We start from the raw sequence: 27,508 nt of genomic DNA, 5'->3' as shown, positions 1-27,508 counted from the left end.
TGAGACTATCTACTGTATCCAGGACATAAGGTACTAGAAATGAGCAGATAGATTTATGGGTCTTCTGTCCAGTGTAGAGATAAGCGAACGTGTTCCGAAAATGTTCATCAATTTCAAATTCAGTGCGAACGTAGCACGTGAGGATTCGTGCTCGCCTTGACGAGCATTTTAGTTGGAAAAATTCTGTCACAGTTCGGTAAATCATTGCATTGATTTTATTACATTTGCTACAATAGTGGTGCTGTATGATGAGGAGTGGGTGATGGGGAGGGGGTGTGCTTGATGAGGGGAGGGATGTAGAGAAGTTGGAGGAGCATGTGGAGAGGTCAGAGGAGCAGTGCACTCTTTTTTTCCCCTTAATTTTATGTGTGTTGATTCCGGCAGTCAATCAGGACGTCTAAACTAGAGTTGAGCGCCTTTTACTTTTTCTGAAAAGTCTGGTTTCATGAAACCCGACTTTGTCAAAAGTCGGGTCGGCTGAAATCGGCCGATTATTGCGAAAAGTCGGGGGCCGACTGAAACACGAAACCCAATGCAAGTCAATGGGGAATCAAAGTCGGCAGTGAGTGGAGGACAGGAAAACACCTATAGTGCCCATTTTTATGCCAAAAACATCAATTCTTATTACTTAAGCTTGTCAATCTTAATTTACTTTATAATAATAGTTAGGCAATGAAAACTGGGGGTCATTTGGCTAAAGTTGTGGGGGGTAGGGCTGGCTCAAGATTTCCGTGGGCCAAGGAAACACGGAATACGTCACGTTGGTGGAGCAGGGAGAGATAAGTATTTCAACTTTGCAAGTGCTGCGATCCTAAGCAAGCAGGGGGGGCCCACTCATTGGCACTGGCACAGGGCCCCTCATAGTATGGCGGTGTGTTTGACGGCGGGTGGCGCCTCCCACTGCGAGAGATACTTTTGCATATTATGAGGGGCCCTGTGCCAGTGACGTCGCCAACGAGTATGCCCCTCCCACCTGATGAAGGAACTTGCACTTTCATCTGTAACTTCCTCTTTGTCCCCGTGTAAGGTGCTATAGTATGCGGGAAGGGGAACCTGACTTTCAGCAGGGTCAGATTCAGGCTGTGTTGAGTGCAAGGGGAATGTAGAGGTCTGGGTCAATGTACCAGCAGACTCATCTAGCAGTGGCTGGGCAATGGGCAGGATGAGGAGGAAACACAGATATAGGCCCAAATGATAAAGTAGGCTAAATGCAGTTCAAAATTGGTAACAGGACTAAACAGGTGGCATTGCTTTGTTCAGTGGAGGACAACTATAATGAGTGGCAGACACAGTTAGTAGGCCCAAATAAGAAAGTGGGCTAAATGCAATTCAAATTGGTAACAGGACTAAACAGGTGGCAGGGTCAGATTCAGGCTGTGTAGAGTGCAAGGGGAATGTAGAGGTCTGGGTCAATGTACCAGCAGACTCATCTAGCAGTGGCTGGGCAATGGGCAGGATGAGGAGTAAACACAGATATATGCCCAAATGATAAAGTAGGCTAAATGCAGTTCAAAATTGGTAACAGGACTGAACAGGTGGCATTGCTTTGTTCAGTGGAGGACAACTATAATGAGTGGCAGACACAGTTAGTAGGCCCAAATAAGAAAGTGGGCTAAATGCAGTTCAAAATTGGTAACAGGACTAAACAGGTGGCATTGCTTTGTTCAGTGGAGAACATCTGTAATGAGTGGCAGACACAGTTAGTAGGCCAAAATAAGAAAGTGGGTTAAATGCAGTTAAAAAATGGTAACAGGACTAAACAGGCGGCATTGCTTTGTTCAGTGGAGGACAACTGTAATGATTGGCAGACACAGTTGGTAGGCCCAAATAATAAAGTGGGCTAAATGTCTGCCAAAAAATAGTTCATAAATAAACAGGTGGCATAGCTAGGTACTGGGGTGGGCTCCTCTGCTGAGTAGCAGACAGTGGTAGTAGGCGCAAAGTATTAACTGGTCTAAATGGATGCCAGAGCCCCTGTATATTTTAACTATCATCTATCATTTCAACAAATTTGTATAGGCAGTGCCATTGAAGGATTTAACAGCACAGACTACACAGTGGTGGAGCAGGAAGAGGTAAGTATTGCAAGTGGTAGAGCACTGTTCGAGCTGGGGGGGAACACTCTCTCGTGGGCGGCGGTTCTGGCACAGGGCCCCTCATATTATGATGGTGTGTCTGACGCTGGTTGTGCACCACCACCGTCAGAGACACTTCATTGTACTATGAGGGACCCTGTGCCAGTGCCGTCGCCCAAGAGTGGGCGCACCCACCTGTCCAGGCAAACGGCACTCGCATGGGTCCTTGCGCTAGGTGGTGACTACGGCCCTGAGGGGGGAGTCAGCCCATTTAGGGAGGTATAAAAATGGCCTGTGGTGGACATTTAGCAGCTGCAAATGGAGGAATTGGAGAAGTCAGTAAGAGGCGGCCAAAAGCAAGACATTTTTCAGGCAAGCTACGTGTCAGCAGGAGAAGGTGGAGCAAAATAATTTGAAATCCATGATTGGTTCATTTTAATGAAGGTTAGATCATCAACATTCTGGGTAGCCAGACGTGCCCTTTTTTCGGTCAGTATTGAACCAGCAGCACTGAAGACTCTTTCTGATAGCACACTAGAAGCAGGGCAAGCGAGCTCCTGTAATAAATTATTGTAAAAAATGGTGGCGCAAAGTGTCACCGCTATTAATATTCCAGCAGCACTACCAACAAACTTCCACTTTTAAGTTTGTCAAAAATGAATACAAAACACATAAATATGTATATATACGTGAGTAATATATACAGGTATGCGCTAGGAAAATAACGGAAATAATGGCAAAAGGGAAATAAAATATAATAAAACCAAAATTGCCTTATTGGAGAAAATGTCCCAATGTGAATAATCTAAATAGCCAGATAACCGCTGGCAGAATGGTAATGTGTTCACCTAGCAGAGCAAAAAAAGGTGTAACAGCACTTCGGAACACTTAGGAATAGTTCCTACCTGTACCACAGGATGAGAATCTTGAGCACTCTTCCTGTCAGAGAGATCCCTCGGCGGGCATAGATAGTCTAGACGAGTGGCTGCCCCGGCCGGCGGCAAGCCACAAACAGCTGATCTCCGGGTGGAGACGGGATCCCGCAGAGCCGACGCCGCGTGTGATAGCGGCGGTACATACAAACGGTGCGCAAGACCTGAGTGACGTGGTAAGTCACGTGACCGTAACCCCCGGTGATAGAGTGAGTGAGTACGGAGTGCAGCTAGGGCCAAACAACCAACGCGTTTCGGAGACGCCTGTCTCCTTCCTCAGGGTTGGTCCCTGCACCGTACTCATAGTTCTTTATATAGCTGCTTATCCTGTGAACCTGTTCATTGAAAGCCAAAAAGTTCAGCACCCATATTTAATCCTCTTGGTGCGATAGTGTCCAGAAGAAAAATCCATTTGGTCTCTGCACGAGACATTGCCTTGATAAAGTTGCCACCTCTCCAATGGTGATGTACCACCTCAATACCCGTTATTTTCATCCCTTGTACCGTTCCGCCATGATGTTCCACAAACTGTTGGGAGAGTGGATGACCCATAAATTTCTTTTTGACGTTACGGATGTGCTCATTCATCCTGATTTTTAATGGTCTCTTTGTTCTCCCCACATAAAGTTTTCCGCATGGACATTCTATAGTGTAAATTACCCCTGTAGTGGAGCATGTGATACAGTCCCTGATTTGAAATGTCCTTTTTCCTTTTTTAATGTCAGTGCATTTTGATATGATTGTTTCCTTGCATGCCTTGCATTTACGGCGTGGAAAAAAGCCTTTTGGTTTCGTATATGTAAGGGAAGTCTGTACCAGGGGTAATTTATTTTGAACTGTGGGAGCAATCAAATTTCCTAAATTCTGGCCTTTTTTAAAAACAAAGTGTGGTTGATTGCTAATACTTTCTCCCAATATTTTGTCGTTTTTTAGAATATGCCAGTGATTACTGACTATTTTGTGGAAAAAGTGCGAGTTGGAATTATATTTAGTGATAATGGGGATGGATTCCAGAGTGGCTTTAGGCTTTGGGGCTGGATTGATCAGTTCCTGTCTGGGTTTACTGGTGGCCTTCTTTTTAGATTCCTCCAGCATTGTTATTTTGTAGCCTTTTTTCCAGGAACTTTTTAGTAAGAATTTGTGATTCCGCCTCAAAGTCCTGAGGCCTAGAGCAATTCCGGTGAATCCTGGTGAACTGACTATCTGGAATATTCAGTAACCAACCCGGGAGATGGCAGCTATCAAGGGGGATATAACTGTTGGTATCAGCGGTCATTGCGAAATCACTCCACAACCTGGTCATAAAACCCCTTTGTCCAACGCTACTTTGGATTTGTGCACCTCTAACACCTCTGCCATGTTGCCCCCTACGGCTCGTGTGAGAACCATCACCACCGCTGTGTGCTGGGAATGCCTGAACCAAACTGTCAAATAAAAAATACAGTCTGTATAGAGTCTTGTGCTTGGGTGCAAGGAAACACAGAAGACACAGACTTATTTAACCCTCCGTCACATACAATATTCGGACTAACGAGTTCACATACAATGTGCCTGTCAGGCGCCTGCTGGAAAAATACCTATAATATCTAATGTTTGCAATTTCAGTGCTCTAAAAGTGATCAGTGACCTTCATAGGGATGTAATAAAAGAGACTACACATAATCAGTTGCAAAAAAAAACATTTACTTAACATAAAACTAATAACTATGAAATACAAACTTTTCAAAACTCCCGCCAAATAGTCCCCAGTTCGACTCTCTCAAAAAAATGTACAAAGAAAATTTTTGAACACAAACTTAATTTCAAGGTACCTTAAGTACTATTAAAAACATATTCAATCAGAAGTAGATGCTGAGGTTTCCCCAGAAAAGTCACACTTGCAGAGCAAATAGCAAGAATTACACACCATTTTTGCATGTGTCAGGCAAATTGCTTTATGACATTTGAGACATTCATAATTTGAAAGCCTTCTGGTTCCGCTTTCCGTTTGGCAGGTGTTGCATCTCCTTCTTTTGTGAGGTGGTGCAGATGGTGACTTTTCACCATCATCTTCTGGGCGGAACCTTTTGAGCTGAACTTGAAGGCGAGAGGGGATACCGATTGTTTTCACGCTTCTCCTGCGTAGCTCTCCAAGTACTAGTTCATGGGCCAATTTTTTCAGATACAATCGTCTACGGAGTGGTTCAAGCTTGTTTTCAAGATAAATTACTTGTGAATTTATACCACCCAAATTCAACATAGCAAAAAATATGACCATTGGCCAGCGTTTGATGTTTCTGCTGACGTTGAAAGTGGAGCACATCTGATCTGCTGTATCCACACCCCCTTTGGTGGCATTGTAAAATGTAATTATCTCCGGTTTTTTTTCTGCCCCAGTCCCAGGATCGATGGCAGCATCATCATGAAGTGTTGATAGAAGAAGTACGATTTTTTTGGCATGTGGTACATAGGAAACTAAAGCCTTTCCATTATGGAATGCAAACATACTGCTGTACTGTTGTCTCTCTTTCACACTTACAAACTGTGGCGGCAATTCCCTTTTGTTTTTTCTTACAGTTCCCACATATGACAGCTTCTGAATTTTCAGATAATCAATCAGATCACAACTTGTAAACCAATTGTCAGCTGTAATATTGCGACCCGATCCAAATAAGGGTTCAGCCAGTCTTTTTACAACATCAATGGGTTTGTTGCTCACACAGTAAGGACCTTCTGGTTGTTTTCCTGCATAAACTTCCAGGTTGTAAGTGTAGGTCTTACTGGCATCAACAAGGGCATACATTTTTATTCTATATTTGTTTGGCTTTGATGGAATATATTGACGAAAGGCACATCTACCATGAAAACCAGGGAGCATTTCGTCAATAGTGAGATTCTCTCCAGGGTAATAACTTTGATTACAGTTTACAACAAATCTTTGAAATATATCACGAATTGGAGCAAGTCGGTCATGTGTTTTGCGTTCGGTTCGGGTAGTTCTGTCGTCAAACCGAAGGCAACGAATTAGAATCTTGAATCTGTTTATGGACATAACAAGGCTAAATTTTTCAACTCCATCCCCATCTTTACCCCAAAGTTCCTCCAAACTTTGTCTATTTGCCCTATAAGATCCTGCAAGGTACAGTAATCCAAAAAAAGCACGCAGTTCTATTTCATCTGTGGGCTTGATGGTTCTGTTGCAGATGTACTTGTCCTTTATAATGTCTATATATTGGTTGGTGTATGTGACAATAGAGTCCAGAATGTCATCTGTAAATATACTGTTCCAGCATTCAACTGCAGTTTTTGCATTACGTGCAGTTCCTATTACTGCAGGAAGGTGAGTAATAATGTTTAAAGGTTCCCTACGTTTTTTCTGGAATGGCTTCTTGTTCCATTTAGTATTTTTATCTTTTCCAATATAATATGATCCAACTTCTTCATCCTCACCACTGTCACCATCTTGCTCTGTTTCAGAATCCAGGACACATTCTTCCACCTCATCATGAGAATCAATCTCACTTTCCTCTCCTAAATCCTCATTCAGTGTGAGGTCTCTATCATCTAACAGCATGTTTGTTACTTCCTCAACATCAAGTTGTTTGGATAAATTGTACATTTTCCTCTCCATTTCAGCAGATAATCTGAAGCAAGAGAAGGAATATGTTAGGGAACTACTGTATATGCCTGAGCAGCACACTTTCTTTTATAAAATCTCCCTTATTTCTATGAAATATCCTCACATTTTGTGCTATACATTCATAAAACAAGCTAAATAAACTATTGTGATGAATAAAAACATAAAATACCAACCTTACTGAATGTGACATATTCACATACAATGAGCCTGAGAGATCTGTGCAGCTATATCCTCTCCCCTGAAGCTCTGAAATCCAACTGTGATATCAGGTTTCACAGACCTTCAAGAGACAGGAGACTACCTGGAGGGAGGGTGTTTCCTCACAATCTGGTGAGGAAGGAGAAATGAAAGTAAAAGAGAAGCGCCTGTCAGATCAGTTGTATGTGACGGAGGGTTGTTCTTGTATTACTTCATACAAGTAAGGGTTAACACAGTTGCAGGCAGGAGACAAGACAGGCAGGAATAAACCTTAAGTCCATCTAGTCATAGAAACAGGTTAAAGGTTCTCTCTCTACTTCCCTTGCCAATGTTGAGGGATTCCTGAGTCCACACATGTCCAAGGATCTGAAGTAGAAGGTGGTTAGGATAACAAGTCCAAGTCTTCCAGTAGCAAGGAGACAGGTAAACTGCAGACTTGATTCTGAAGCACTGATTAAACAGCTGATGCTGCTTAAAAGGGCAAGTGGCAGAGAACAGGGCAGAAACATTGAAACTGAGAACTCCATGCTGATTAAGGGCAAAGTAGATACAGCAGAACAGAAAGCAAAATGGCCAACAGGAAAATCTAGGTTCTATTAAAAATAACAGCAGATATAGCAAGTTGACTAAAACCTTACATTACTCCCCCCTTAGGGACAGCCTCCTGATGACCCCAGACCCGGCTTGTCTGGGTACCTTTAATGGAACTGGCGAAGTAAGCGAGGAGCATTAATGTTATGAATCGGTTCCCATGAGTTGTCTTCAACTGAGTAGCCTTGCCACTTAATCAGGTATTGTAGCTGATTTCTATGCAACCTAGAATCCAGAATTTATTCCATTACAAATTCCTCCTGACCATCAATCAGCACAGGGTCAGGATGAGGAGAAGAACGTCCAGGAAACATATTGGGTACTGCTGCCTTTAGTAGGGAAACGTGAAAAACAGGGTGAATTCTCATGGTTCTGGGCAGACGAAGACGACAAGCCACGGCACTTACAATCTTACAGATCCTGTAGGGACCAATGTACTTATGTCCCAATTTGGATGATGAAATCCTTAACTTAAGGTTCTTAGTTGACAGCCAGACCAAGTCTCCTACCTTGAAGGCTGGTGCAGGTTTACGAAACTTATCAGCTGCTCTCTTATATTTCTCCTGAGCCAATTCCACATTCTCTTTAAAAGATCAACATTCCGTTGTAGGGAAGCAATTCTGTCGGCCACAGCTGGCAAAGGTGTATCTATAGGAAATCGAGGAAGTATGTTAGGATGATAACCTAGGTTAGCATAAAAAGGAGACTGCTCAGTGGAAGCACTCTGAGCGTTATTATAAGAAAATTCAGCCAAAGGAAGTAAATCCCAATCATCCTGTAGGTGGCAGATAAAGCAGTGGAGATACAGCTCCAGGGTCTGGTTGGTCCATTCTGTCTGGCCATTACTCTGAGGAAGAAAGGCAGAAGAAAGATTTACTTTAATGTCCAATGCGGCACAGAAATTCTGCCAAAACCTTGAAGTGAATTGCACCCCTCGATCAGAAATGACCTCATCCGGTAGTCCATGCAAGCGAAGCACATCTTGAATTATTAAATCTGCGGTCTGTTTAGCAGTGGGTAAGCCGCTACAGGGAATAAAGTAAGCTGCCTTTGTCAAACGATCCACCACCACCAAAATGGTGTTTTTCCCTGGCAAGGTTGGCAACTCCACAATGAAATCCATGGAAATGGATCCCCATGGACGGGATGGGGTGGGTTGGGGTTGTAATAGACCCGTCGGTGAAGAACGTGGTGTCTTGCATCTCGCATACACTTCGCATGAAGAGAAATAATTTATAACATCTTTTCTATAAGTGGGCCACCAAAAGAAACGAGAAAGGAATTCTTGAGTCTTTAGGACTCCTCTATGTCCCGCTATCGTAAGAGTCGTGGATGAGTTGTAGTACTCTCAATCTGACTTTCCGGTATATACAAACGTTGGCCCTGAAACCACACACCATTTGAATAAACAAGACTTAGATTACCAGGAGGTTGCGCCAGAAAGGAATCCGAATGGTATGCCTCCTTGATGTCATTAAGTAGATCTTGATTGTGAATCACTCCCAGGAACCTGGAATCGGGAAGGATAGTCTTAGAAGTAGTGAGTGGAGAGGTCTCAGTTGAATGGATCCTAGAGAGTGCATCTGCCTTTCCATTTCACGACCCTGGCCTATAAGAGATTACAAAATTGAATTGATTCAAGAACAGACTCCAATAAGCCTGGCGAGGAGTCAGGCACTTAGCTGATCTGATAAATTCAAGATTGCGATGGTCGGTCAGGACGACTATCTGCTGTGCAGTTCCCTGAAGATGATGTATCCTGTTGTGAATTCTGTGGCAGAGCTCCCTCCTGTGGTCACAAGTGGCACTTTGGCTGGTTCTCTCTGTGAGCTTCCGTTGGTGGAGGAAAGTGGTACTGCGGCTTCTGAGTTTCCTTCCTCAGGTGATGTGGTGAAGTCGTTAGGTGCTTCTCTATTTAACTCCACCTAGTGCTTTGATCCTGGCTTCCAGTCAATGTTCTAGTAATGGACCTGTTTCCTCCTGGATCGTTCCTGTGGCCTGCTGCTCTGCATAGCTAAGTTCCTCTTTGCTATTGTTTGCTGTTTTTTTCTGTCCAGCTTGTCAATTTGTTTTTTTCTGCTTGCTGGAAGCTCTGGGACGCAGAGGGTGTACCTCCGTGCCGTTAGTTCGGTACGGAGGGTCTTTTTGCCCCCTTTGCGTGGTTTTTGTAGGGTTTTGTGTTGACCGCAAAGTTACCTTTCCTATCCTCGCTCTGTTCAGAAAGTTGGGCCTCACTTTGCTAAGTCTATTTCATCTCTACGTTTGTCTTTTCATCTTAACTCACAGTCATTATATGTGGGGGCTGCCTTTTCCTTTGGGGTATTTCTCTGAGGCAAGGTAGGCTTATTTTCTATCTTCAGGCTAGCTAGTTTCTCAGGCCGTGCCGAGTTGCATAGGCAGCGTTAGGCGCAATCCACGGCTGCCTTTAGTGTGGTTGGAGAGGATTAGGGATTGCGGTCAACAGAGTTCCCACGTCTCAGAGCTCGTTCTTGTTTTTTGGGTTATTGCCAGGTCACTGTATGTGCGCTGACCTCTATGTCCATTGTGGTACTGAATTACTTTTCATAACAGTACTGGAAGCCAAAGTACTAATGATTCTCAATAGAGGGAAAAAAGAAGTTCTTAGACCATTTTTTTTTCTTTGCACTGTGTTTTGCCTTTTTTTTCCCCTAGACATTTGGGTGGTTCAGGACACAGGTGTAGCGATGGACATTAAAGGTCTGTCTTCATGTGTGGATCAGCTCACGGCAAGAGTGCAAAGTATTCAAGACTTTGTGGTTCAGAATTCTATGTTAGAACCGAGAATCCCTATTCCTGATTTGTTTTTTGGAGATAGAACTAAATTTCTGAGTGTCAAAAATAATTGTAAACTATTTCTGGCTTTGAAACCTCGCTCCTCTGGTGACCCAGTTCAACAAGTTAGGATCGTTATTTCTTTTTTGCGTGGGGATCCTCAGGACTGGGCATTTTCCCTTGCGCCAGGAGATCCTGCATTAAGTAATATCGATGCATTTTTCCTGGCGCTCGGATTGCTGTACGATGAGCCTAATTCTGTGGATCAGGCAGAGAAGAATTTGCTGGCTCTGTGTCAGGGTCAGGATGAAATAGAGGTATATTGTCAGAAATTTAGAAAGTGGTCCGTACTCACTCAGTGGAATGAAAGTGCGCTCGCAGCTATTTTCAGAAAAGGTCTCTCTGAAGCCCTTAAAGATGTCATGGTGGGATTTCCTATGCCTGCTGGTCTGAATGAGTCTATGTCTTTGGCCATTCAGATCGGTCGACGCTTGCACGAGCGTAAATTTGTGCACCATTTGGCGGTATTACCTGAGCTTAAACCTGAGCCTATGCAGTGCGATAGGACTTTGACCAGAGTTGAACGGCAAGAACACAGACGTCTGAATCGGCTGTGTTTCTACTGTGGTGATTCCACTCATGCTATCTCTGATTGTCCTAAGCGCACTAAGCGGTTCGCTAGGTCTGCCACCATTGGTACGGTACAGTCAAAATTTCTTCTGTCCGTTACCTTGATCTGCTCTTTGTCATCGTATTCTGTCATGGCATTTGTGGACTCAGGCGCTGCTCTGAATTTGATGGACTTGGAGTATGCTAGGCGTTGTGGGTTTTTCTTGAAGTCCTTGCAGTGTCCTATTCCATTGAGAGGTATTGATGCTACGCCTTTGGCCAAGAATAAGCCTCAGTACTGGACCCAGCTGACCATGTGCATGGCTCCTGCACATCAGGAGGTTATTCGCTTTCTGGTGTTGCATAATCTGCATGATGTGGTCGTGTTGGGGTTGCCATGGCTACAAGTCCATAATCCAGTTTTAGATTGGAAATCCATGTCTGTGTCCAGCTGGGGTTGTCAGGGGGTACATGGTGATGTCCCATTTCTGACTATTTCGTCATCCACCCCTTCTGAGGTTCCTGAGTTCTTGTCTGATTACCGGGATTTATTTGATGAGCCCAAGTCCGATACCCTACCTCCGCATAGGGATTGTGATTGTGCAATCGATTTGATTCCTGGTAGTAAATTCCCAAAAGGTCGACTGTTTTATTTATCTGTGCCTGAGCACGCCGCTATGCGGAGTTATGTGAAGGAGTCTTTGGAGAAGGGGCATATTCGCCCGTCATCGTCGCCATTGGGAGCAGGGTTCTTTTTTGTAGCCAAGAAGGATGGTTCACTGAGACCTTGTATAGATTACCGCCTTCTAAATAAGATCACGGTTAAATTTCAGTACCCCTTGCCATTGTTATCTGATTTGTTTGCTCGGATTAAGGGGGCTAGTTGGTTCACCAAGATAGATCTTCGTGGTGCGTATAATCTTGTGCGTATTAAGCGAGGCGATGAGTGGAAAACTGCATTTAATACGCCCGAGGGCCATTTTGAGTATCTAGTAATGCCATTCGGACTTGCCAATGCTCCATCAGTGTTTCAGTCCTTTATGCATGACATCTTCCGAGAGTACCTGGATAAATTCCTGATTGTGTACTTAGATGACATTTTGATCTTCTCGGATGATTGGTAGTCTCATGTGAAGCAGGTCAGAACGGTGTTTCAGGTCCTGCGTGCTAATTCTTTGTTTGTGAAGGGATCAAAGTGTCTCTTTGGTGTTCAGAAGGTTTCATTTTTGGGGTTCATCTTTTCCCCTTCTACTATCGAGATGGATCCTGTTAAGGTCCAAGCCATCCATAATTGGACTCAGCCGACATCTCTGAAAAGTCTGCAAAAGTTCCTGGGCTTTGCTAATTTTTATCGTCGCTTCATCTGCAATTTTTCTAATATTGCTAAACCATTGACCGATTTGACCAAGAAAGGTGCTGATTTGGTCAATTGGTCTTCTGCTGCGGTGGAAGCTTTTCAAGAGTTGAAGCGTCGTTTTTCTTCTGCCCCTGTGTTGTGTCAACCAGATGTTTCGCTTCCGTTCCAGGTCGAGGTTGATGCTTCTGAGATTGGAGCGGGGGCTGTTTTGTCGCAGAGAAGTTCTGATTGCTCGGTGATGAAACCATGCGCCTTCTTTTCCAGGAAGTTTTCGCCTGCTGAGCGTAATTATGATGTGGGCAATCGAGAGTTGCTGGCCATGAAGTGGGCATTCGAGGAGTGGCGTCATTGGCTTGAAGGAGCTAAGCATCGCGTGGTGGTCTTGACTGATCATAAGAACTTGACTTATCTCGAGTCCGCCAAGCGGTTGAATCCTAGACAAGCTCGTTGGTCGTTGTTTTTTGCCCGTTTTGACTTTGTGATTTCATACCTTCCGGGCTCTAAAAATGTGAAGGCGGATGCTCTGTCTAGAAGTTTTGTGCCCGACTCTCCGGGTGTATCTGAGCCGGCGGGTATCCTCAAAGAGGGAGTAATTGTGTCTGCCATCTCCCCTGATTTGCGGCGGGTGCTGCAAAAATTTCAGGCTAATAAACCTGATCGTTGCCCAGCGGAGAAACTGTTTGTCCCTGATAGGTGGACGAATAAAGTTATCTCTGAGGTTCATTGTTCGGTGTTGGCTGGTCATCCTGGAATCTTTGGTACCAGAGAGTTGGTGGCTAGATCCTTTTGGTGGCCATCTCTGTCGCGGGATGTGCGTACTTTTGTGCAGTCCTGTGGGATTTGTGCTCGGGCTAAGCCCTGCTGTTCTCGTGCCAGTGGGTTGCTTTTGCCCTTGCCGGTCCCGAAGAGGCCTTGGACACATTTCAGATCTTCCCGTCTCTCAAAAGATGTCAGTCATTTGGGTGGTCTGTGATCGCTTCTCTAAGATGGTCCATTTGGTACCCTTGTCTAAATTGCCTTCCTCCTCTGATTTGGTGCCATTGTTTTTCCAGCATGTGGTTCATTTGCATGGCATTCCGGAGAATATCGTTTCTGACAGAGGTTCCCAGTTTGTTTCGAGGTTTTGGCGAGCCTTTTGTGGTAGGATGGGCATTGACTTGTCTTTTTCCTCGGCTTTCCATCCTCAGACTAATGGCCAGACCGAACGAACCAATCAGACCTTGGAAACATATCTGAGATGCTTTTTTTCTGCTCATCAGGATGACTGGGTGTCCTTTTTGCCTTTGGCTGAGTTCGCCTTTAATAATCGGGCCAGTTCGGCTACCTCGGTTTCACCGTTTTTCTGCAACTCTGGGTTCCATCCTCATTTCTCTTCAGGGCAGGTTGAGTCTTCGGACTGTCCTGGTGTGGATACTGTGGTGGACAGGTTGCAGCAGATTTGGACTCATGTGGTGGACAATTTGACTTTGTCCCAGGAGAAGGCTCAACGTTTTGCTAATCGCAGACGCTGTGTGGGTCCCCGACTTCGGGTTGGGGACTTGGTTTGGTTATCTTCTCGTCATATTCCTATGAAGGTTTCCTCTCCTAAGTTTAAACCTCGTTTTATTGGTCCGTATAGGATTTCTGAGGTTCTTAATCCTGTGTCTTTTCGTCTGACCCTTCCAGATTCATTTTCCATACATAACGTATTCCATAGGTCATTGTTGCGGAGATACGTGGCACCTATGGTTCCATCTGTTGATCCTCCTGCCCCGGTTTTGGTGGAGGGGGAGTTGGAGTATATTGTGGAGAAGATTTTGGATTCTTGTAATTCTAGACGGAAACTCCAGTATCTGGTTAAGTGGAAGGGTTATGCTCAGGAAGATAATTCCTGGGTCTTTGCCTCTGATGTCCATGCTCCTGATCTTGTTCGTGCCTTTCATATGGCTCATCCTGGTCGTCCTGGGAGCTCTGGTGAGGGTTCGGTGACCCCTCCTCAAGGGGGGGGGGGGGTACTGTTGTGAATTCTGTGGCAGAGCTCCCTCCTGTGGTCACAAGTGGCACTTCGGCTGGTTCTCTCTGTGAGCTTCCGTTGGTGGAGGAAAGTGGTACTGTGGCTTCTGAGTTTCCTTCCTCAGGTGATGTGGTGAAGTCGTTAGGTGCTTCTCTATTTAACTCCACCTAGTGCTTTGATCCTGGCTTCCAGTCAATGTTCTAGTATTGGACCTGTTTCCTCCTGGATCGTTCCTGTGGCATGCTGCTCTGCATAGCTAAGTTCCTCTTTGCTATTGTTTGCTGTTTTTTTCTGTCCAGCTTGTCAATTTGTTTTTTTCTGCTTGCTGGAAGCTCTGGGACGCAGAGGGTGTACCTCTGTGCCGTTAGTTCGGTACGGAGGGTCTTTTTGCCCCCTTTGCGTGGTTTTTGTAGGGTTTTGTGTTGACCGCAAAGTTAACTTTCCTATCCTCGCTCTGTTCAGAAAGTTGGGCCTCACTTTGCTAAATCTATTTCATCTCTACGTTTGTCTTTTCATCTTAACTCACAGTCATTATATGTGGGGGCTGCCTTTTCCTTTGGGGTATTTCTCTGAGGAAAGGTAGGCTTATTTTCTATCTTCAGGCTAGCTAGTTTCTCAGGCCGTGCCGAGTTGCATAGGCAGCGTTAGGCGCAATCCACGGCTGCCTTTAGTGTGGTTGGAGAGGATTAGGGATTGCGGTCAACAGAGTTCCCATGTCTCAGAGCTCGTTCTTGTTTTTTGGGTTATTGCCAGGTCACTGTATGTGCGCTGACCTCTATGTCCATTGTGGTACTGAATTACCTTTCATAACAGTATCCATTCCTTGAAGGCAGCAATGATGGCCAACAATTCTCTATTGCCTACGTCGTAGTTCTTTTCTGCTGCAGACAACCGCTGTGAAAAAAAGCACAGGGATGCAAACATTCTTCTCACCTGTTCTCTGGGAGAGTATAGCTCCGATGGCACAGTCAGAGGCATCCACCTCTACTATAAAGGCCAGTTCAGGGTTGGGATGCACTAGGATAGGTGCTGTGGTAAATTTACTCTTCAGGTGAGAAAACGCTTCTTGGGCTTGAGGAGTCCAGGTGAAGATAGATCTTTTACGGGTAAGTTGCGTGATAGGTGACACTACCTCAGAAAAGTTCCTAATAAAATGCCTGTAGAAATTGGCAAACCCGATGAAGCGCTGTACTTCCTTCACATTCTTAGGAACTGGCCAGTTCTTGATGGCTTGGGTCTTACTTTCATCCATACAAATTCCTCGTGATGACATTACATACCCCAAAAATTGAATCTCGGTCTGATGGAATTCGCATTTTTCAAGTTTGATATAAAGATGATTCTGTTGTAAGCTTTCTAAGACCAACTTCACGTGTCCATGATGTTCCTCTGTAGAGTTAGAAAAAAACAAAATGTTATCTAAATAAATCACTACAAAAGTATCCAAAAGATCCCTGAAAATGTTGTTCACTAAATGTTGGAAAGTTGCTGGGCATTACACAGACCGAAGGGCATGACTAAGTATTCAAAATGTCCATAACGTGATCTGTATGCGGTCTTCCATTCATCCCCAGGTCTAATACGGACCAAATTATAGGCCCTACAGAGATCCATACTCTCTCCAATAACTCAGGGATCAAAGGCAGTTGTAACGGTTTCTGATAGTAACCTTATTAAGCTCCCGGTAATCTATGCAGGGTCTAAGAGATCCATCTTTCTTCTTCACAAAGAAGATGGGTGCACCTGCAGGAAATGAGGAGTGGCGTATGAAGCCTTTGGCTAAATTCTCATCAATATAGTCCTTCAAAGCCTTTAGCTCGGGCCCTGCCAAAGGTCAGATCTTGCGAAAGGGTATACCTGCTCCTGGCAAGAGTTCAATTGGACAATTATATGGACGATGGGGGGAAGCTTGTCAGCGTTCCTCTTGTCACATACATCGGCATACTCATGGTACATAGCTGGTAGTTCAGAAAGCGTTGAGGATCCCTCAGGAACAGAACAAGCTGCAACTTCTGGGCCTATCTGTTTCTCCGAGAAGTGCAGCTCCTTGGTCTCCCAGTTAATTGTAGGGTTCTGAGCCTGCAGCCATGGCAGCCCTAAAATGATGGGAAAATGGGGGGAAGCGATAAGCATATAAGACAGTCTTTCTTGATGATTTTTACCCATGAACACCTTCAAGGTTTCCGTCTCCTGATCCACTGGTCCAGAGTTTAACAGGGAGCCATCCACAGTCTCCATCTGTACAGGAGTAACCTTCTTCACAGGACGTATCCCATGTTTCTGGGCAAAAGAGATATCCATAAAATTGCCGCTTGCCCCTGAGTCAATCATGGCAGAGCTACACACCCATACCGAGTCAACCCAGAGTTTGATGGAGAGGGAGCAATGAGAGTTGTTCTTCTTACAGCTCAACTGGGATACTGTTTGGGAAACTTGAAAAATTGATGCATTGATACAATCATCGGGCTCTGAAATAATGGAGTTTAAGTCCGAGAAGTCAGTATCTATAGCTGCAGATTTCCCTAGAACTTGAGATTCGGATTTGACAGATCCCCTTTCGCAGCACTCACAGTGTATGACGGCTGCAGCAGTCTTACGAGAACGGTTGGGGCAGCTTGTAATGAAGTTCCCTGACTTACCACAATAGAAACATAGATTTTCTTTTAGTCGATGTTCCTTGTGGGCATCACTCACCCATCTCTGCAAGGAGTCCACCTGCATTGGTTCAAGTTCCGGTTCCCGTGTGGTCCGGCTCACAGACTCCTTAGCTCGGGAGGAAGGAAGGAAATGATTAGGATGATTAATTTCAGACCATCTCTCCTGTCTGCGTTCAGTAAGACGGTGTTGTGAATTCTGTTCTTGGTTGTAAGTAGTATTTTTGTGAGTTCTGCTCTTGGGCTCCTGCTGTGGTCTTTAGTGGTATGATTGCTTCTTGGATTTAGCTTCTCAGCTGTTTCCTTTGATTGTCTTTTGGGCTCCGCTATATTAGTCTGGCCTTAGCCCTCATTCAATGCCAGTTGTCAATTGTCTCTGCCTGGAGTCAATGCTCTTTGGATTCTCCTGACACTCTGACCAAGTTCTGCTAAGCTAAGTCTTTCCATGTCCTTTGCAGTTCACTTATTGTGGACTTGTTGTTTTAACATAGTAACATAGTTAGTAAGGCCGAAAAAAGACATTTGTCCATCCAGTTCAGCCTATATTCCATCATAATAAATACCCAGATCTACGTCCTTCTACAGAACCTAATAATTGTATGATACAATATTGTTCTGCTCCAGGAAGACATCCAGGCCTCTCTTGAACCCCTCGACTGAGTTCGCCATCACCACCTCCTCAGGCAAGCAATTCCAGATTCTCACTGCCCTAACAGTAAAGAATCCTCTTCTATGTTGGTGGAAAAACCTTCTCTCCTCCAGACGCAAAGAATGCCCCCTTGTGCCCGTCACCTTCCTTGGTATAAACAGATCCTCAGCGAGATATTTGTATTGTCCCCTTATATACTTATACATGGTTATTAGATCGCCCCTCAGTCGTCTTTTTTCTAGACTAAATAATCCTAATTTCGCTAATCTATCTGGGTATTGTAGTTCTCCCATCCCCTTTATTAATTTTGTTGCCCTCCTTTGTACTCTCTCTAGTTCCATTATATCCTTCCTGAGCACCGGTGTCCAAAACTGGACACAGTACTCCATGTGCGGTCTAACTAGGGATTTGTACAGAGGCAGTATAATGCTCTCATCATGTGTATCCAGACCTCTTTTAATGCACGCCATGATCCTGTTTGCCTTGGCAGCTGCTGCCTGGCACTGGCTGCTCCAGGTAAGTTTATCATTAACTAGGATCCCCAAGTCCTTCTCCCTGTCAGATTTACCCAGTGGTTTCCCGTTCAGTGTGTAATGGTGATATTGATTCCCTCTTCCCATGTGTATAACCTTACATTTATCATTGTTAAACCTCATCTGCCACCTTTCAGCCCAAGTTTCCAACTTATCCAGATCCATCTGTAGCAGAATACTATCTTCTCTTGTATTAACTGCTTTACATAGTTTTGTATCATCTGCAAATATCGATATTTTACTGTGTAAACCTTCTACCAGATCATTAATGAATATGTTGAAGAGAACAGGTCCCAATACTGACCCCTGCGGTACCCCACTGGTCACAGCGACCCAGTTAGAGACTATACCATTTATAACCACCCTCTGCTTTCTATCACTAAGCCAGTTACTAACCCATTTACACACATTTTCCCCCAGACCAAGCATTCTCATTTTGTGTACCAACCTCTTGTGCGGCACGGTATCAAACGCTTTGGAAAAATCGAGATATACCACGTCCAATGACTCACCGTGGTCCAGTCTATAGCTTACCTCTTCATAAAAACTGATTAGATTGGTTTGACAGGAGCGATTTCTCATAAACCCATGCTGATATGGAGTTAAACAGTTATTCTCATTGAGATAATCCAGAATAACATCCCTCAGAAACCCTTCAAATATTTTACCAACAATAGAGGTTAGACTTACTGGCCTATAATTTCCAGGTTCACTTTTAGAGCCCTTTTTGAATATTGGCACCACATTTGCTATGCGCCAGTCCTGCGGAACAGACCCTGTCGCTATAGAGTCACTAAAAATAAGAAATAATGGTTTATCTATTACATTACTTAGTTCTCTTAGTACTCGTGGGTGTATGCCATCCGGACCCGGAGATTTATCTATTTTAATCTTATTTAGCCGGTTTCGCACCTCTTCTTGGGTTAGATTGGTGACCCTTAATATAGGGTTTTCATTGTTTCTTGGGATTTCACCTAGCATTTCATTTTCCACCGTGAATACCGTGGAGAAGAAGGTGTTTAATATGTTAGCTTTTTCCTCGTCATCTACAACCATTCTTTCCTCACTATTTTTTAAGGGGCCTACATTTTCAGTTTTTATTCTTTTACTATTGATATAGTTGAAGAACAGTTTGGGATTAGTTTTACTCTCCTTAGCAATGTGCTTCTCTGTTTCCTTTTTGGCAGCTTTAATTAGTTTTTTAGATAAAGTATTTTTCTCCCTATAGTTTTTTAGAGCTTCAATGGTGCCATCCTGCTTTAGTAGTGCAAATGCTTTCTTTTTACTGTTAATTGCCTGTCTTACTTCTTTGTTTAGCCACATTGGGTTTTTCCTATTTCTAGTCCTTTTATTCCCACAAGGTATAAACCGCTTACACTGCCTATTTAGGATGTTCTTAAACATTTCCCATTTATTATCTGTATTCTCATTTCTGAGGATATTGTCCCAGTCTACCAGATTAAGGGCATCTCTAAGCTGTTCAAACTTTGCCTTCCTAAAGTTCAATGTTTTTGTGACTCCCTGACAAGTCCCCCTAGTGAAAGACAGGTGAAACTGCACAATATTGTGGTCGCTATTTCCTAAATGCCCAACCACCTGCAGATTTGTTATTCTGTCAGGTCTATTAGATAGTATTAGGTCTAAAAGTGCTGCTCCTCTGGTTGGATTCTGCACCAATTGTGAAAGATAATTTTTCTTGGTTATTAGCAGAAACCTGTTGCCTTTATGGGTTTCACAGGTTTCTGTTTCCCAGTTAATATCCGGGTAGTTAAAGTCCCCCATAACCAGGACCTCATTATGGGTTGCAGCTTCATCTATCTGCTTTAGAAGTAGACTTTCCATGCTTTCTGTTATATTTGGGGGTTTGTAACAGACCCCAATGAGAATTTTGTTACCATTTTTCCCTCCATGAATTTCAACCCATATGGACTCGACATCCTCATTCCCTTCGCTAATATCCTCCCTTAAAGTGGACTTTAGACAAGACTTTACATAGAGACAAACCCCTCCTCCTCTCCGATTTTTACGATCCTTTCTAAACAGACTGTAACCCTGTAAGTTAACTGCCCAGTCATAGCTTTCATCTAACCATGTCTCGGTTATTCCCACTATGTCAAAGTTACCTGTAGATATTTCTGCTTCTAGTTCTTCCATCTTGTTTGTCAGGCTTCTGGCGTTTGCGAGCATGCAGTTTAGAGGATTTTGTTTTGTTCCAATCTCCTCACTGTGGATTGTTTTAGAAATGTTCTTACCTCCCTTCTGAGTATGTTTTCCTGGGTCGTCTTTGTTCGAGTCTAATGTTTTTCTTCCCGTCCCCTCTTCTTCTAGTTTAACGCCCTCCTGATGAGTGTAGCGAGTCTTCTGGCGAATGTGTGTTTCCCAGGTTTGTTGAGGTGTAGTCCGTCTCTGGCGAGGAGTCCATCATACCAGTAATTCACACCGTGGTCCAGGAATCCAAATCCTTGTTGTCTGCACCATCGTCTTAGCCAGTTGTTTGCATCAAGGATCCTGTTCCATCTCCTGGTGCCATGCCCGTCTACTGGAAGGATAGAAGAAAAAACTACCTGTGCATCCAGTTCCTTTACTTTCTTCCCCAACTCTTCAAAGTCCTTGCAGATTGTCGGTAGGTCCTTCCTTGCCGTGTCATTGGTGCCAACATGTATCAGAAGAAATGGGTGGACGTCCTTGGAGCTGAAGAGCTTTGGTATCCTATCGGTCACATCCTTGATCATCGCACCTGGAAGGCAGCATACTTCTCTTGCAGTTATGTCCGGTCTGCAGATGGCTGCTTCGGTGCCTCTCAGTAGTGAGTCTCCCACCACCACCACTCTTCGTTGCTTCTTGGCTGTACTTTTTGCTGTCACTTGTTGCTGTGTGCCCTTTTCTTTTTTGCTTGCTGGTATTGCTTCATTCTTAGGTGTGCCATCTTCATCCTCTACAAAGATTTGATATCGGTTCTTCAGTTGTGTGGTTGGTGATTTCTCCATGGTCTTCTTGCTTCTTTTGGTCACATGCTTCCACTCATCTGCTTTTGGAGGTTCTCTGACACTTTTTGCACCTTCTGTGACCAGTAGAGATGCTTCTGTTCTGTCTAGAAAGTCTTCATTCTCTTTGATGAGTTTCAAAGTTGCTATTCTTTCTTCCAGACCCCGCACCTTTTCTTCTAAAAGGGCCACTAGTCTACACTTCTGACAGGTACTGTGTTTTGTACTGTGTTGTTTTTTGCTCATTTGTCCAGTTTATCAGTATGGATCTATTTAGCTAAACTGGAAGCTCTGGGCAGCAGAGTTTGCCCTCTACACCTTTAGTTAGGTGTGGAGATTTTTGCATTTCTCTGCGGTGTACTTTTTCTAGTTTTTCTACTGACCGCTCAGAGCTCTTATCTGTACTTTCCTTTCTAGCTAGAAGTGGCCTCCTGTGCTCAATCTTGTTTCATACTACGTATGTCATTTCCTTCTCCGCTCACAGTCATTACCTGTTGGGGGCTGTCTTTCCTTTGGGGATTTTCTCTGAGGCAAGATAGTTTTCCTGCTTCTATCTTTAGGGGCAGCTCTTAGGCTGTGACGAGTTGCCTGGGGAGCGTTAGGAGCAATCCACGGCTGCTTCTAGTTGTGTGTTGAGCTTAGGGTCTGCGGTCAGTATAGATACCACCTGCTCAGAGCTAGTCTCATGTCGCTCTATAATCACCAGATCATAACAGTACAACTGGCCCAAATTGAACTGAATGCCTCTCAAAAGAAGGAAAAGAAAAGGAGTTTTGAGACCTTTTTTTTTCTCTGGTTGGTTTTGTCTTTTTTTTTTTTTTCCTCTTGATCTCTGGGTGATTCTGGATTTGGATGCAGGCATGGATGTTCAAGGGTTATTTTCTCGTGTGGATCAGCTTGCTGCAAGAGTACAGAATATTCAAGATTTTGTTGCTCAGACTCCGGCCTTAGAGCCTAGAATTCCTACTCCGGATTTGTTTTACGGGAATAGATCTAAGTTTCTGAACTTTAAAAATAATTGCAAATTGTTTTTTGCTCTGAAACCCCGTTCCTCTGGTGATCCCACTCAGCAAGTAAGGATTATTATTTCTCTGCTACGTGGCGATCCTCAGGACTGGGCATTCTCTCTTGAGTCAGGGAATCCGGCATTGCTTAATGTAGATGCATTTTTTCAGTCGCTCGGATTATTGCATGATGAACCTAACTCCGTAGAGCATGCTGAGAAAACACTGTTGGCCCTGTGTCAGGGTCAGGAAGCAGCAGAGTTATACTGCCAGAAATTTAGAAAGTGGTCTGTACTCACTGGATGGAATGAGGACGCTCTGGCGGCCATTTTCAGAAAGGGTCTTTCTGAAGCCCTTAAAGATGTTATGGTGGGGTTTCCCACGCCTATTGGTTTGAGTGAGTCTATGTCTCTGGCCATTCAGATTGATCGGCGCCTGCGCGAATGCAAAGTAGTGCACCATATGGTAGTGTCCTCAGAGCGGAGTCCTGAGCCCATGCAATGTGATAGGATTCTGACTAGAGCGGAACAGAGGGGATACAGACATCAGAATGGGTTGTGTTTTTACTGTGGTGACTCAGCTCATGCGATTTCTAATTGCCCTAAGCGTATTAAGAGGGTCGCCAGATCTGTTACCATTAGTACTGTGCACCCTAAATTTCTCCTGTCTGTGACCCTAATTTGCTCATTGTCATCTTTTTCTGTCATGGCATTTGTGGATTCAGGCGCTGCCCTGAACTTAATGGACTTAGAATTCGCCAAGCGCTGTGGTTTTTCTTTGCAGCCTTTGCAGAGTCCCATACCCTTGAGGAGTACTGATGCTACACCATTGGCCAAGAATAAACCTCAGTATTGGACTCAGCTGACTATGTGCATGGCTCCTACACATCAGGAAGATTGCCATTTTCTGGTGTTGCATAATTTACATGATGATGTTGTACTGGGTTTTCCATGGTTACAAGTACACAATCCTGTGCTGGATTGGAAATCAATGTCTGTGACTAGTTGGGGTTGTAAAGGGGTACATAGTGACGTTCCTTTAATGTCAATTTCCTCTTCCCCCTCTTCTGATGTTCCTGAATTTTTGTCAGATTTCCAGGATGTATTCGATGAGCCCAAGTCCAGTTCACTTCCTCCACATAGGACTGTGATTGTGCTATTGACTTGATTCCGGTAAGTTCCCTAAGGGCCGACTTTTCAATCTGTCTGTGCCAGAGCATGCCGCCATGTGGAGCTATGTTAAGGAGTCTTTAGAGAAGGGGCATAATCGGCCGTCTTCGTCACCATTGGGAGCGGGATTCTTTTTTGTTGCCAAGAAGGATGGCTCCTTAAGACCCTGCATTGATTATCGCCTTCTTAATAAGATCACGGTCAAATTCCAATATCCTTTACCTTTGCTCTCTGATTTATTTGCTAGGATTAAGGGGGCTAGTTGGTTTACCAAGATTGACCTTCGAGGGGCATATAATCTTGTTCGTATTAGAAAGGGTGACGAATGGAAAACTGCATTTAATATGCCCGAAGGCCATTTTGAATACCTGGTGATGCCTTTCGGGCTTTCTAATGCTCCTTCTGTGTTTCAGTCCTTTATGCATCATATTTTCCGCAATTATCTTGACCAATTCTTGATTGTGTATTTGGATGATATTTTGATTTTTTCTAATGATTGGGAGTCTCATGTGAAGCAGGTCAGGATGGTATTTCCGATCCTTCGTGATAATGCTCTATTTGTGAAGGGGTCTAAGTGCCTATTTGGAGTTCAGAAGGTTTCTTTTTTGGGGTTTATTTTTTCCCCTTCGTCTATTGAAACGGATCCTGTTAAGGTCCAAGCCATTCATGACTGGATTCAACCGACATCTGTGAAGAGCCTTGAAAATTTTTTGGGCTTTGCTAATTTTTATCGCCGTTTCATTGCTAACTTCTCTAGTGTGGTTAAACCCCTGACCGATTTGACTAAAAAAGGCGCTGATGTGACTAACTGGTCCTCTGAGGCTGTTGAGGCTTTTCAGGAACTTAAACGCCAATTTACTTCTGCCCCTGTCTTGCGTCAGCCGGATGTGTCTCTTCCTTTTCAGGTTGAGGTTGACGCTTCTGAGATTGGGGCAGGGGCCGTTTTGTCACAGAGGAATTCTGATGGTTCCTTGATGAAACCATGTGCTTTCTTCTTCAGAAAGTTTTCGCCTGCTGAGCGTAATTATGATGTTGGTAATCGGGAGTTGTTGGCTATGAAGTGGGCATTTGAGGAGTGGCGACATTGGCTTGAGGGAGCCAAGCATCGCGTGATGGTCTTGACTGATCACAAGAATCTGATTTACCTCGAGTCTGCTAAACGGTTGAATCCTAGACAGGCTCGGTGGTCTCTGTTTTTCTCACGTTTTGATTTTGTGGTCTCGTATATTCCGGGATCTAAGAATGTGAAGGCTGTGTCATGATCTGTACTTTTTTCCCTGTCCTGTATTTTGTATAATATGTCATGATGTGATGCGACTTCTCTTTCGTTGTATTTACTGTACATTTTGCAATGTCATGGGGTGTATGTAACTAACCTGTCTCCTTCCCCCAATTCTTGCAGCCCTGAGCTATAATGTAATTAAGCTTTGTCCACACCACTAGGGAAGGAATAGCCATTCTTCCTCACAGCAGGTGGCTAGTCAAATGCACATAATGAATAGACTAAGTGGAGCCAACCAGTCTAGAATCTTCTGCTGGACCCAACCATTGAATAGAAGGTGTGACCCCCTACCCGCCCTTCATGGGCGGATCCCAGGAGCTCAGACAATCCATTCTTATTTTGAGATCAGATGTGAGTTGATCCTTGAAGGAGAAGGAGTGGGGATTCTTAGCTGAGGCAAGACCCCACGCCCATCTAGGACTGTGGAAGCGAACGGGGCGAGACTTAATAATAATAATAATAATAATAATCTTTATTTATATAGCGCCAACATATTCCGCAGCGCTTTGAGTGCAAGAGACTTGAGCTGAGGACATATCTCGTCGTTCGTGAGATTGTTTTGGGATCCCTTGGACTAATTGTGGACTATTGCTTTGTTACCTGGCACAAGGATTATCGGGAGGTGCCCCCGAACCTGTTCCATTGGACTAATTGTGGACTCTGTAGATCTACCTGCATGTGTTGTTCCAGCGTTCTTGATAATAAATCTGTTGAATCATCCCTCGGCCTGTTGTCCCTTCTTGCTCTGCCGTACACCCCGTCACAAACTGGTGGCAAGCAGTGGGATCAGAGCAGAAGGAATGGAGGACAATGGCCCAACATCGGGAACCAACACCGCAGAGTGCAAGAACTGGACTTTGGGGAGCCTACAATCAAAGGCCCGTGAAGTAGGAGTCAGTTTTAAGAGACTCTCCAAGGAGCAGCTTATTGAGGCTTTGGAAGGAGTTCGCCTGCAAGATGACGCTGAGGAAGGACCCTCACAGCAAATGGAGGAAAGACTGCAGCCGGAGGTAAATACCCAAAAAAGTCAGTGGGTTGTGTGGTACGAGGAGGAGTTGGCATTGCTGGGAGAAGAGGCCACCATAGACGATAAGAGGGAGGCCATTCACAGAGCTCAGGAGAGGGAGGCCATTCACAGAGCCGAGGAGAGGGAGGCCATTCACAGAGCCGAGGAGAGGGAGAGGGAGGCCATTCACAGAGCCGAGGACAGAGCTCAGGAGATGGCATTGCTGGAGAGGCAGATCGCTTTGGAAGCAGCTAGAAGCTCCAGACAGACTCTAACCCCAGCACCCACCATGAGGGAACTCCCCAGAGTGTCCCGCAAAGACTTCAAGCCCTTTAATGAGGCTGCAGGCGACATTGAGGGCTTCTTCCAGGACTTTGAGCATCAGTGTCGATTAATGGAAGTCCCGGAAAGGGAGCGAGTCCGACATCTGGTGGGGCTCTTAGAGGGTGGAGCTGCCGCAGCCTATAGAGCTATGGACCCTCAGGGGAACTGTGAGTATGCGGAGATTAAACGGACTATTCTAGAACATTATGCTGTTACCCCAGACACTTACAGGACTCAGTTCCGTACTTTAGCCTGTGATGAGGAAGTGTCTTTCAAGATGTATGCCCACAGACTCAAACAAATATGTCATCGCTGGCTGGAGGCAGAGGAGGCCTTAACCTGGGAGACGTTCCTCCAGGTTATCCTAAAAGAGCAGTTTTACTTCAAGTGCCCTGCTGAGATCCGGGAATGGGTGCATGAGAGGAGACCAGCCACTGTGGAGGAAGCTGCAGCTCTAGCTGATGAGGCTCTCACCATCAAGCCTCAGTGGAGGGTTCTGTTGGAGGATGGAGAGAGGCCTACCAGCTCCACAACACCGGTGGCCCCTGTTCTTCTGTCCCCATTGTTCCCCGTTCCTCTAAGCCACCACCTCATGCTGATACCCGTGTAAATGTGCCTCCAGTTGCTTCTACTGCGTTTTCTGGAATACGACGAGGAGAGGAAGTAGCAAAGCGCAGGTGTTATGGTTGTGGGCATCTGGGGCATCTGCAGGCCTCATGCCCAGCCAGCTCATGGAGAAGTTGTCCTCAAACCCCTACAGCACCTTCAGGTGGGAGCCGGCCTCCAGGTTCCCTTACCCCTCGTCCAAGAGGATGCCTTGGATGGAGTGAGACCCAGCAGAGATGCTATCGATGTGGACAGCCGGGGCATCTGCAAGCCTCCTGCCCAGCTGTTCAAATGAGGATTAATCCTGTACCCAGTCGTATTATTAATTATGTACAGCCAAGTGCATTAGTTAGGACTGCTCTGATATGGGTATACCGTGAAGATTGGTAGAGCAGCTTAGTATACATTTTTTGCAAAAAACGTATCAACCAAATACCCTGTTATTTACATCTTTTACTAGCACTTGCGGATTACTGCAAACATTTTTTCAAACTGAGTGTTTTTGGTTTTACCATTCTCTTTTGTGTCTTCAGGTTTCTTGGTGGTGTGTGAACATGTTCTTACAGACTTGTTCACTGTGCAAGTAGCCCATGTGTTCCTGTTTCCATGATTGTTCTCTTGTGTCTACAAGACTGGGGAGTTCCACCACTCCTCTTGGGCTATCTGCACAAAAGCTGTTCTACCCTGTATGCACACATGGATTTTTCCTCTCTGAACCCTGTTCACACAGGTAATATACAGATGATCAGGTTTTTAAATACATCAGATAGGGATTGCATGCATTAGTTAGGACTGCTCTGATATGGGTATACCGTGAAGATTGGTAGAGCAGCTTAGTATACATTTTTTGCAAAAAACGTATCAACCAAATACCCTGTTATTTACATCTTTTACTAGCACTTGCGGATTACTGCAAACATTTTTTCAAACTGAGTGTTTTTGGTTTTACCATTCTCTTTTGTATTATTAATTATGTACAGCCAAGTGCCATGGAGGACGACGTGTCACCACTACGTGAGGACTGGCCTTGTGCCTCACCCACCCATGTTGCACCACTAGGAGTTTATGGTGTGCGACCCGCAGCTATGACGACTTCTGCTCATCGAGGTAAGCACTTGCAGGAGGTCGTG

At 44.6% G+C, this 27,508-nt stretch overlaps 1 protein-coding gene across 2 annotated transcripts in view; it reads right to left on the bottom strand.

Moving 5' to 3' along the window:
• The window catches only part of KCNMB1 (potassium calcium-activated channel subfamily M regulatory beta subunit 1), a 573,325-nt gene that overhangs the window by 331,465 nt on the left and 214,352 nt on the right, over window positions 1-27,508 (bottom strand). The window lies entirely within an intron of this gene.

The sequence above is a fragment of the Ranitomeya imitator genome, chromosome 4 (assembly GCF_032444005.1).
Source record: "Ranitomeya imitator isolate aRanImi1 chromosome 4, aRanImi1.pri, whole genome shotgun sequence".
NCBI classification, from domain to species: Eukaryota; Metazoa; Chordata; class Amphibia; order Anura; family Dendrobatidae; genus Ranitomeya; species Ranitomeya imitator.
The sequence above is the reverse complement of the archived record's forward strand: the minus strand, read 5'-3'. Positions and strand labels throughout refer to the sequence as shown.